Raw genomic sequence first — 12,695 nt, forward strand, 5'->3', positions numbered from 1 at the left:
GTAGGCAGGAGATGGTGCTGGCAGATGTCTGTAGGCGTAACCGCAGGTGACAGGCTGAACACAGGAGTAATAGTGTAACAGAGGAGCAGGAACCAGGAACAAGGACTAGGGACCAGGTAGCGGACAGGAATCAGGAACAAGGACTAGGGACCAGGTAGCGGACAGGAATCAGGAACAACAGGGAGCTGGGCCAAACGCTATGGGAAGCATGTAGAGGCTCCAACACCTGGAAGGGGGCAGGGCTGGAACTTATAGGGGAGTGATTGACATACAAGCCAATTAGGAGCGCACTGCCCCTTTAAATCTGAGACAGCCGGCGCACGTGCCCTAGGAGGCGGTGACGCGCGCCGGCCGGCACATCGACGGACAGGAGCGCGGTGAGGTGAGGCGCCCCCCGGGGCCAAAGCAACAGCAGCGCCGGGTCCCTGCATATGGACACCGGCTGCTGCAGAAGTGGGAGAGAGGGTGCGGCGGCGGTCCGGAGCATGGGACGCCACCGTGGCCCTAACACCACCCCTCTGTTAAATCCATCCCTGTAGGGATATCTAGCTAGTCCCGTGTTTTGAGGCTCTTAAGAGGCTCAGTGGACTCCTTTACATATTACTGGATACTATAGTTCATGTTTTTCCAGCTTTACCTGAAGGTTTTGCATTAAAGGACATGTTTGCTTGGACTTTTTCATTGCTTTCACTTTTTTATTTGTTCCCTTAATGCAGAATTAGGTAACTTTCTCAGTAGTCCTCATTAGAAATATCATATCATTTAGCTAATTTCTGTTAGAGATAGCTCAGTATTAGAGGGAGGGAGAGGTAGTTACATGCCTGCATGGGAGGGAAAGGTAGTTACATGCCATTTGAAGTTGTGGATAGGGGGAGAGATTAATTAGGTCCATCTTTCTTGAACTGGATTTCCCAGCCCACGTGGATCAAATTGTGCCATCTTGAATGCTGATTCATGCCGGGAAAAGACTTACCTCCTCCTAAGGTGGTAGAACTGAGGTAAGTGTGTGGAGATGCTACCATTACATACCGCCACAAAGCAAAGCAGCTCTTAGCAGACGCAATCTTGATGGCCTCCAATGTTCAGAGAGACAGCATTGTAAAAATCCTCTGTATCATACTATAGCAAAGTGAACTTTCAGAATGTTTGTTTTGACTGAACCCGATTGATTACCATTTGAAAGTCCTGGAAAACATGGATACAGCCTTAGACTAGGCGAGGACTGCATTGAACTTCTCATCAAGGCACAAGCCTTGATGAATCTTTGAGCGTACACTGCTCAAAAATAGCGCAAATGCCTTGATAAATGTTGCTTAAAAATTTCATATGCTAGAATAAGTATCATTGATGCTTTGTCCAATTTCTTTAGCATGAAGAATGAAGACAGAAGGCCTCATAGTAGGCTCTGTTACTCACACTACAGCCACAGTTGCAGATGATTTACTATTGTTTATCATGAACCAACAACAACGATCACTTTCCTTAATAGTTGGAGGAGTAATACTTTCCTTTCTCCTGTTGGTGCGGCAATCTTCTCATAGAGTCTGCCCTGTGCAGAGCGCCGATAATAATGATCAATGCTATGCAATGGCAAAGCATTGTTCAGTACAGCCATACTAACAATTGCTTATATAAATACCCTAGGGGGGACTTATACGTGTACAAAAAAGTTTTAAAGTTATTTAACAAACCCTCCCCCAATAAAAGATTAAATCGCCTGCTTTCCCATTCTATAACTACAAATATGTAATTAATAAATATATATATATATATATATATATATATATATATTTACTTTACACTGATATGATACCAATAGAAACTTTAGACCATGGCGCAAAAAATGACACACCAATCAGCCCTGTGGGAGGAAAAGTAAAAGCGTCATGGCTCCTAAAAAATGAAGAGGAGCACTGCTTCACTGTGACCTGGCCATCTGTGCATCAACGACCTTTGGTCATGAAAGGGTTAAATACCTTGGAACATGTATCCCACCTGATCTGACCAAATTGTATGATCTGAATTATAAACCACTACTAACCAAAACTTATGCATAGTTGTCTTTTCTAAAGATAAGTTACTTGATTATGAAGGAGAAATCTGCTTCAAACATATAGCTTAAACTTATATCTTAATTTATAAGATTACCCTACACTTTATTCTCAAAATAGGGATCTTTATGCTCCAGGTTTATTTAGCAAAAATGTCCCAGAGAACAGAGGATTGTCTTTTGATGCACCACATACTTTAAAGTGGTTACGGACTTCCCAACCTACACACATACTAGGGGACAGTCCACCTGTCCAGGCGGTTGTCCCTTGTCTCCATTAAAGAAGTACAAGTACAAACTGCACTTTGTTAGGCAAAATGACCAGCCCAATTTTACAGGACACATTAGATATCTGGAAAAAATGTTTCCTGTAAAACTCCTCCCTCCCATGACCCCACATCTACCACTCTGGCTATTACCAGGCTTTCTAAGAGCAGCACTGTTACTAAAGATCATTGAACCTTGAGCATGATCAGGTTAGTTTGAACCCGAGCATACAATATTTGGTTACTGATGGCTGAAGAAGTTAGATGCAGCCCTAAGTCTGCCTGAAAAACATGGATACAACCCTAGGCCACAGGTTGTATCCATGTTTTCCAGGACTCCCTAGAGCTGCATCCAACTTCTTCAGCCAACGGTAATCAAATACTGCACACTTGGGTTCAGATGAACTTGTGGCTTGCTCATCTTTAACTGTTACCACTGACCCTACACTGGGTAAAACCTATGGACCTTCCACCTGTTCACCTGTACTGCTCTGCTTAAACTAGGTTAGTTGTTTTCCCCATACACCATTTCTACCATAAACCATACTAGGTTTATGAGGAAACTGAAAGATAAGCTATGCAATATTCCGAATATTGGTATTAGTTCAGTAAAGAAAAAAAAAATGTCAATGACATCTTGCTGTGAGTATGTGAGTTAACCGACCACAGCCCGTCGCCAAAGGCATACATTACCTGCTCAGCGACACTGGTGCATGTGAGGCTCCCGGCTCCGGTCCCACTCAGCCAATCAGTGCACGGCAGCACTGATTGGCTGAGCGGGACCCGAGGCGGAAGGAAGCCTCACATGAAGTCGTGTCGCCGAGCAGGTAATGCTGCGGGGCGGCGGGGGGTTAACTCACATACTCATAGCGGGGTGTCAATCTCACATAGGCATGAATGGCAATGGATACGCAGCGGATTTCGCTGCGAACCCGGTAGGTGTGAAGGCACCCTTAAAATGTGTTTTATATATATATATATATATATATATATATATATATATATATATATATATATGCTCTATTGAAATAAATATTTGTAATTGTTTGGTGTGATTTGTATCATTCGTATTTTTAACATTTTGGAAAAACAAACTAGTGATTAATTATGTTGTGTTTTCTAACGCTTTATGGCATACACAGCTTGAAGCTCTGGCTGTAGCTGTTCTTCCCTTCAAAGTCTATGTTTGGAAATCACAGTTTATACAGTTTAGGAAAAGATTACATAATGTGGTTTTATAGGTTTTTTTTTTTTTTCTAGTTTCAAAAATGTGTAATTGTAGTTATAGAAAATGTAAATCCCATGCCCAAACATTCCCCATTACATTACCAAACTGTGTAAAAAATATGGGACTGATGTGACCACCTCAGAAAGTAAGAATGGAGAAAATAGCATTCAACAGCTCTCCACCCACTTTTTCAAAGTTAGCTTGAAATTACTCTCAAATGCTGGTTTTAAATGTGTAATCTGAACTCGAGCCACTCTACAGGGCTCCAAAAGAATTTACGACGTGCTAAATATTCCCTTTGTTCTTCACAGTGGTAGCCTGCTGTAGCAATTAGAAAGCAAATGTCTGCATGTGTTATCCCTGACTGTTTTCTGAAGAAATATCAATAACGGGTAAACGCTCAATAACAACAGCTTAACCTTTTCAGACTGCAAGAATCTATCCATATATATCACTTATTTGAGGACAACTCAGCTTGGATGTTATTGAAGACACACTTCTAATTAGACAATATGTGGCTTTGGCAAATCTAGGCCTGATGTGCCTCAGCTCATATTAGACTTTGACTTTTGAGGTCTGGCTCAAACTCGTTTACTCACTTGGCATGCAATCAGAAGTGCCTAAAAACCCCTTTCCAAGCTGCTTAGATTTATTTTTAACAGTCAATAATGATGCAACAGGTAACCTAGCATAATATAAAAAATACATTTTGGTGCACTACGAAGCGGGCTCTTTCTACTGCTGTTGCAGCACAATCACTGACTGACTGAGACGGAATAGCACTGCGGTAAGTGGTTGTCTGAGAGGGCTGCCACTTTTTGTCTCGAGAGTGACAGCCCACTCAGCCAATCACTGTCTGCTGTGCTGTCCTTTCTCAGTCAGTCAGTGATTGTCTGAGTGGGCTGTCACTTTTGAGATAAGAGTAACAGCCCAATCAGCCAATCACTGGTCACGCTGTTGTCCCATCTCAGTCAGTGATTGGTTAAGCTGGATTTTGGCAGCTGTGGGGAACACCAGAGAAGAAGGACACCAGGGGAGCATGGCCAGGTAAGATGAGCAAAATTTTTGAACCGCATTAAAACAGCTAAATGCCTGCAATCGTTTAGCTGTTTCAGTGCAGTTTGCAGTTAAGGTTTGGACGAATCTAAACTTTACATTAAAGGTTTGAAATGTTTGCTCATCTCTATTTATAATGTAACTAAAATATAATGTATATATAATATATATACATTCTGCTATTGAAAACACCTACTCATAAAATATTATTCCAGACTGACATTGTCTAGTGTTCTTAGGCCATAGGACTAATATTGAAGGGGTTGTCCAGCAAACATCTTTTTCTTTCAAATCAACTGGTGTTAGAATGTTATATAGATTTGTAATTTACTTCTATTAAAAAATCTCAACTATTTCCGTACTAATCAGCTGCTATATGTCCTGCAGAAAGTGTTGATTTATTTGCATTCAGACACAGTGCTCTCTGCTGACATCTCTGGCCGAGACAGGAACTGTCCACAGCAGCGGAGGTTTTCTATGGGAATACCCATAGAAAACCTCTCCTACTTTGGAGAGTTCCTGTCTCGGCCAGAGATGTCAGCAAAGAGCACTGTGTCTGAATGAAAATAAATCAACACTTTCTGTGTCAGGCTGAAAATAAAACAACATTTCCTGCAGGACATACAGCTAAGTACGGAAATAGTTGAGATTTTTAAATAGAAGTAAATTACAAATCTATAAACTGACACCAATTGATTTCAAAGAAAAAGATTTTAGCTGGACAATCCCTTTAAGGTTTTCCTAGGCGTAATATTTACTAAACGATTTGCAGCTCTCTGGGTCTCAAAATCCAAACCAAACATTATGTGGTTTCTGCAACTCTAATGTTTGGCATTTTAACTATTTGTATGCTCGGAAAGACACCTTTTCTTCTCCCAATGATCCTCATTTTCTACAACTACAGTAAACCATAATAAATGAGTCATTGTAGTAAAGTCAGGACACAGTAGCACAGTAATGTAAAGTAACACAACATTTTCAGCAGATTAAATAATCAGATATTCATTTACAAAGCAATAAACAGCACGGATTTCGGCCGTCTTCTGTTACTCTAACTTTTGTATCTCAATCACCCTTTTGTTTCTGTGACTTACATTTTTTTTTATTATTGCATATGGCCTCAAATACAGATGTACCATAAAAATGTTTTTAAACAGGTCCTACATGTACATCTGGATTAGGTGTAAAATTGTATTCATTCTTGTAAGTACCAGATGGGCTGATGCATCATAGTACCTCTGTACATGTTAATGTTAAGCCTAGTACATAGAATGAGTTATAGTGCTGTCATTTTTCAAGAGATGAGAAGAGGTAAATGGATGTTTTTCCTTTCTACAGCTCACATCATTTTCTGTCATAAATGAAAAGCCTCAAAATAGTCCAGAGTACTGGAGAATGCTTCCTATAAGAAAAAAGATATTCTGGTACTACTTGTATAGATTCGGAGCATGTAAGATTTCAATATAAGTTTCTAAAAGAAAATATTTGTATGTATCTTGGGAAATACATATAAAATCAAGAATTAATTCTTGTTATAGCCAATCTGATTTATTTAGTGTTCATATTAAAAATCATCACCCACATCCAGCTATATATGTTCCTACTACTGATGGCCTGCGCAATAAAAAATGTATACATACCTTCCTGACATGAAGGGGTTTAATGTGTGCAGGTCTGCTTCAGTGTGATGAGCCCAACACACATTAGTGCCAGGAGCCGAGGATAATGACACACAGCAGCGATCTTTCTGCTGCCTGCCATTAAGCCCTTAAATCCAACAATCTATTGTGATTTTAAAGAGTTAATGACAGGAGAAGTACCTGTCACTGACTGATTGGGACCCCCCCATCATAACTGCATGGGTCCTGATCCCTTTCCCTGGAGGAGTAATACTTACCTCTGTCCTGTCGGATAGGCAATCTTCTCATAGAGTCTGCCTCAGCCAGACTCAAAGCGCAGAGTGCTGATAATACTGATCAATGCTATCAATTATATATATGTTTTTAAAAAATATATAAAAAAAAAACTTCCCCAATAAAAGTTAAATCACCCCCTTTCCAATTATATGAATAAAATATGAAACAAATAAATAAATAAAAATAAACATCGTAGTGGTATCATAGTGGTATTGTAGTGTGTGGAATTGTCTATTAAAATATAACAATAATGTCCTGGCACAGTGAACAGCATAAACGATAAAAGGGGGGGGGGCACACACCAGGATTGCTGATTTCTTTCTTATATATAAGAAAAAAATATATAAAAAGTGATCAGTTTTCCACTATGTTACTATAGATCATGGCGCAAAAATAAAACCCCAGCCAGCCCTGTAGGTGGAAAAATAAAAGCGAGGAGGAACAATAATGTGACCTGGTCATGAAGGGTTACAAAGTGTTGATGGAAAAGTATACATTAAATGGAGCAAGGATTTTTTTTTCAGGTTAAAATTGTATTTTCATTTACCTGTCAATCATCCCCACAAACAAAGAAAAAAAGCAGCGCTACATAGCATAGGTCAAAAGGCAGAGTAGGTGTGAGCACAACAATAGAGGCTCTAACCTGTGGAGGTTGTGCAAGGGGAGGCACAACACTCAAAACAGCTTGCATAAGAACCGCAGCCTCTCCCCACGTAGATCCGACCAGGATCGTATGCGATACAAGCAGAACACCTCCTCTCCGTGTAGGGGAGTTTTTGGGGCGCAGGTCCAAGGAATATACAGTGATAGGAAAAATATTTTATTTTAAAATTCCATAAAAAAGCTAAAAAGCGACACAACGCGTTTCCAAACCGGACTGGTTTCTTTTTCAAGTGTCAATGCCTAAACAGGAAAGGAAGCTGACTTATATCCATACCCCTAATCATGACGTCACAATAGAAAAACAAGATCAGTGAATTACATAACAACCAGTGATTATGTATATATATATATATATATATATATATATATATATATATATATATATATATATAAGATTAGATGGAAACATATAATATATTGCATACAGAAGAACATAATTTATATAAACAACGTAATAAACCAGATCAACTGTAAACTCATCAACGGATGTTTTCAATGGTTTCATTTAACCCATAAGGTGATAAAGTGCATAACTTAAAAATCCAAAAGGATTTGCGGTTAATAAGATGTCTATATCTATTAGAACGTTTCTCAGAGATCTGTTCCAAAATGGTGAGTTTTAAGCTACAATTATGTTTTAGAAAAAAATGTTTCGATACACTATGCAGTAAATATCCTTTACGGATATTTGATCTGTGCTTATTCATACGCGAACGCACCGCCTGAACGGTGCGTCCTACATATTGTAAATTGCAAGTGCATTCTAAAAGATATATAACAAAATGAGATGAACAATCAAAAAAATTCCTAATTGGAAAAATTTCTCCAGTGACCTGTGATTTAAAAGAAGTATGTGGAATATGAGGAATCCAATTACAACATAGACATCGCACATTAAGGCATCTATAGGTACCCACTGTATTGTTAGTGTTCACGTACTCACCCTCAAGGAGCACAGTGTTTGTAGTTCGAAGTCTGCCAGGGGCTAAATAATTACGCAAACTTTTGGTTTTACGAAATATGACATTAGGATTTTTTGGAATAAGGGTTTTTAAAATCGGATCATTTTGAAGTATGGACCAATCATCCCCACAAAGCACGCTGACAGGCAGAGAGCTGTGACTAGTCACAGAAGACTCCCCACCCAGATGACTAGTTGCCGCCCTTCTACCATGATTTACAGATGTTTACAGAGGTTTGGGTGTTGGTGTACAGTGTTCATTTTTCCATAGCATTTGCCACTTGTGCTAAAATGTTCTACAGTGTTCTCATCTGTCCATAGACCATTTCCCAGAAGCATTGCGGAATATCCACTAAGTCCACAAACTTCATGGTGACCTTCAGTCAGCACCATTCCTGTTTGGTGTTTTCAGATAGTGGACATACAGTATAAACAAAGGGTTTTGCCCATTGTAGATACTTCTGTTGCTATCACCTTTGGGTTATTAGTTACCTCTTGTGCTCTTGATGGGATCCTAAGCACACACCTACTGCGAAGAAGAGTCACAAAACAGAATTATGCCCATTTGTAGAAGGCTTGTATTACAATTGATGTACAACCATTACTTAGCAACGCTTTAGTAACTTTCTCCAGCCTTATTTGTCTTTATGAAGGTTGGACGGGTGTGGGTGGAGAAAGGCAGTGTGTATCGCATAGACTACTGGGAAATGTAGATCCCCTTAGATCAGCTACCGATTGCCTATCCTGCAGATAAGCCATCAATAATTTTGGCCAGAGAAATCCTTTAATTCCTAGACACCTTTTTTTTTAATGAAAAATGCAGTTGTGTCCCGCAGGATGTATATCAGGCTTTGCCCCACTACAGGTATAATCAATGATCACAAAACATGCCACTAGGGAAGATAAGAAAGGGCCATGTAATACAGAACTTTTATAACATTGGTGCTTCATTGCTGAGAAGAAACTGGCATAAAATTTACAGACATTGCGGCATCAAGTACTGAGTATATATAGTAGAACAAGCATGTACTTGCCTCTTAGGAGGTGTCCTCCTGGGGATGATGCCACCACCATTAGGTGGCTAACCAAATACGGTTCGTTGAGACCAATTTGTGTTCTAGTATTTTGAAGTATACACAGCATGTGCTTCCTTAGTATGTGACACCAGGATGTGACATTAGAGGGGTACTTCTCTAATTGCACGCGCCTATCATAATAGTCTGCACAACCTAGCGTTAATGAAAACACTACTGAGAATAAAGGCAAGAAAATTTCTCATTAATGGCGCTTAGCAAATGTATTAATAACATTCAAAAAGAGATCAACTAATGTGATTCTAGGAGGACGTAAAATCCAGACTACACGTTGTTAAGAAGCTATTTGCACAGACAGTATTTTGTCCACGTGTGAATTGCCCTTTAGGCTGTGGATGTTTTATATTGTGCAAATAAAACGGGGATGCTGGGAATAGGGGAAGTGATGTAAATGGGAAAGTAACTGGCTGAGTGCTAGGAAAAAGAGGGTGGCCATTGATGGAACATACTCAGATTGGGCAACAGTTACTAGTGGGGTACCACCCGGGTCAGTGTTGAGTCCACTTCTTTTCAATCTGTGTATTATCTTGTAGACAGATTACAGAGTGGAATTTCAATATCTCCTGATGATACTAATCTATGTAAGGTAACCAACAGAGAGAAGGATAATATAATATTAAAGAAATATCTGGATATGATATAAAAAGTTGTAGGACACGGATTCTAAACAGACTCAAGACTGGAATTAAATTATAATATGGTAAAATATTTATAAACCCCTCACCCCCATTATAATCTGCCCCTGCAGTTATTGGTGATCTGTAAATAGGGACACACAAAGAAGACACAAAGTTTGTCTTCTACACATGTCCACTAGTCCTCTGCCACAGGAAAGTACTGTGATGTCATTAGAGATGTCCTAAATGTTTATTTATATATTGATCACAGTGTTCCTGGGTTTACACAGGGTATAAGCCAATCCAGCTGATGAAAGTGTATAAAAAAGCATGTAGAACTATCAAAGACTGTAAACTTGTCAGGACTGGAAGGTACAGACACGACAAGACAGTGGGCCCTAGGTCTGAACCCATCCACTGTCCCTGCCTACTTGCCTCATTCGGCCCTAGGTGGTCGTGGACAACCACGTTGTCGTTCCCTGCACTAAATACGTGCACACGGAACAAGACGGACAAACAAACACAAAAGAATAGTCAAACAGGCTGGGTCAAAATCCAAACAGGCAGCGCAGTACAAAATCAGCAAGCAAACGGATATTTAGATAGTCAGGCAGGAGGTCAGGTAACAAGTCGAGCCAAACAGAGGGTTTAGGAGCGGGGATCGCAGGAGTAGACAGGGGAAGCTGGGACCAGAAAGTTAACCTAATAGCCAGCGCTGGAATTCTGCATTAGCTTTGTTTAATGCTGACCAAGAGCCGGTCTGGATCCCCATTGGACCAGCGCTCTAATCTTCCAGGTAGCAGACAGGCAGAGGAAACTGTCAATCACACAGACAACACAGGTGCATTATCAAGTTCAGCAGCTTCTCTGCTTAACTCCTGCATTGCCGAAAGCTGAGAAGCAGTTGGGTGTGGCACACAAAAACAAACACCAGGCCCGGTTTACACCAGGCACTACACATTCCTGATACTACTGTCTGATAAAGTATATGAGTAGAAAGAAAAATAAAATATAGTATTAAATCACAAGCCTCAAAGAAGACAGGATGAAACTCAAGTATGTTGATTTCTATATAATATGAGAAATATATATATACAGTATGTAGTGTATAATTATATGTACTACAAAATAGATCTTTTTGATATGTGTATTTTAGGCTCTAAAATCTACATTGTGCAGAAAATGCAGATTTTCTAATATATAAGATATAAGTAGAGATGAGCGAACCTCGAGCATGCTCGAGTCGATCCGAACCCTAACGTTCGGCATTTGATTAGCGGTGGCTGCTGAAGTTGGATAAAGCCCTAAGGCTATGTGGAAAACATGGATATAGTCATTGGCTGTATCCATGTTTTCCAGACAACCTTAGAGCTTTATCCAACTTCAGCAGCCCCAGCTAATCAAATACCGAACGATCGGGTTCGGATGGACTCGAACCCGAACCCGGTTCGCTCATCTCTACATATAAGTCATTATTGTATAAACACACATTCAAAAGGGTCTTTTCTCTAGTAGTTTTGTATTGTAGTTTTTTACAAAAAAAAATGATCAGATGTTGCTTGTTATTTATCTTTATAATAGTCCTCCTCGTTAATCAGCACTTCACCTCTTAGCAGCTAATTAACAGTTTACTTGTTATCTGAAATGTTGTTATTATTATAATCTATATCATAAAAATCAAAGTCTGTCTGTCCTTCTGTCTGTCTGTCTGTCTGTCTGTCGTCTATAGACTTCCAAACGCCTGAACCGTTTGACCCCAAATTTGGCACACAGATACATTGGGTGCCCGGGAAGGTTATTGCGAAGGTCCCGTCCCCGCCAGATGTACAGGAGGGGAGGGGGAGGGGGAAGAGCGGCGCCCCATAGAGATGAATGGGAAAATCTCCTCACTGCAAACACAGGTGATATAATTAGCTGCAGCAGACACGGCAGTTGGAGCCTTAGCAACCAATAGGATTACTGCTTTCATTTTCACAGGGAGCAATGGTTGCTAGGGAAGCTGCCTCACAACATCCACAGTAATAACTGGTAGACCCCCTACTCCATCTATACAGTACATGTATATACAGGACCCCCTACTCCATCTATACAGTACATGTCTATACAGGGCCCCCTACTCCATCTATACAGTACATGTATATACAGGACCCCCTACTCCATCTATACAGTACATGTATATACAGGACCCCCTACTCCATCTATACAGTACATGTATATACAGGGCCCCCTACTCCATCTATACAGTACATGTATATACAGGACCCCCTACTCCATCTATACAGTACATGTATATACAGGACCCCCTACTCCATCCATACAGTACATGTATATACAGGGCACAACAGGTATACCAAACTGTGACTGGGTAACACTGCTACAGCAGACCTGACCAATACTGCCATACTGTGCTGGATAACACTGTCATACCAGACCTGACCAATACCGCCATACTGTGACTAGATAACACTGCCAGACCTGACCAATACCGCCATTATGTGACTGGATAACACCTCCATACCAGACCTGACCAATACCGCCATACTGTGACTGGATAACACCTCCATACCAGACCTGACCAATACCGCCATACTGTGACTGGATAACACCTCCATACCAGACCTGACCAATACCGCCATACTGTGCTGGATAACACTGTCATACCAGACCTGACCAATACCGGCAAACTGTGACTGGGTAACACCGCCACAAAAGTCCTGACCAATACCACCATACTGTGACTGGATAACACCATCATATCAGACCTGACCAATACTGCCATACTGTGACTGGATAACACCGCTATACCAGACCTGACCAATACCACCATACCGTGACTGGATAACA

This window comes from Dendropsophus ebraccatus, chromosome 6 (assembly GCF_027789765.1).
Source record: "Dendropsophus ebraccatus isolate aDenEbr1 chromosome 6, aDenEbr1.pat, whole genome shotgun sequence".
In the NCBI taxonomy this organism is placed as follows: Eukaryota; Metazoa; Chordata; class Amphibia; order Anura; family Hylidae; genus Dendropsophus; species Dendropsophus ebraccatus.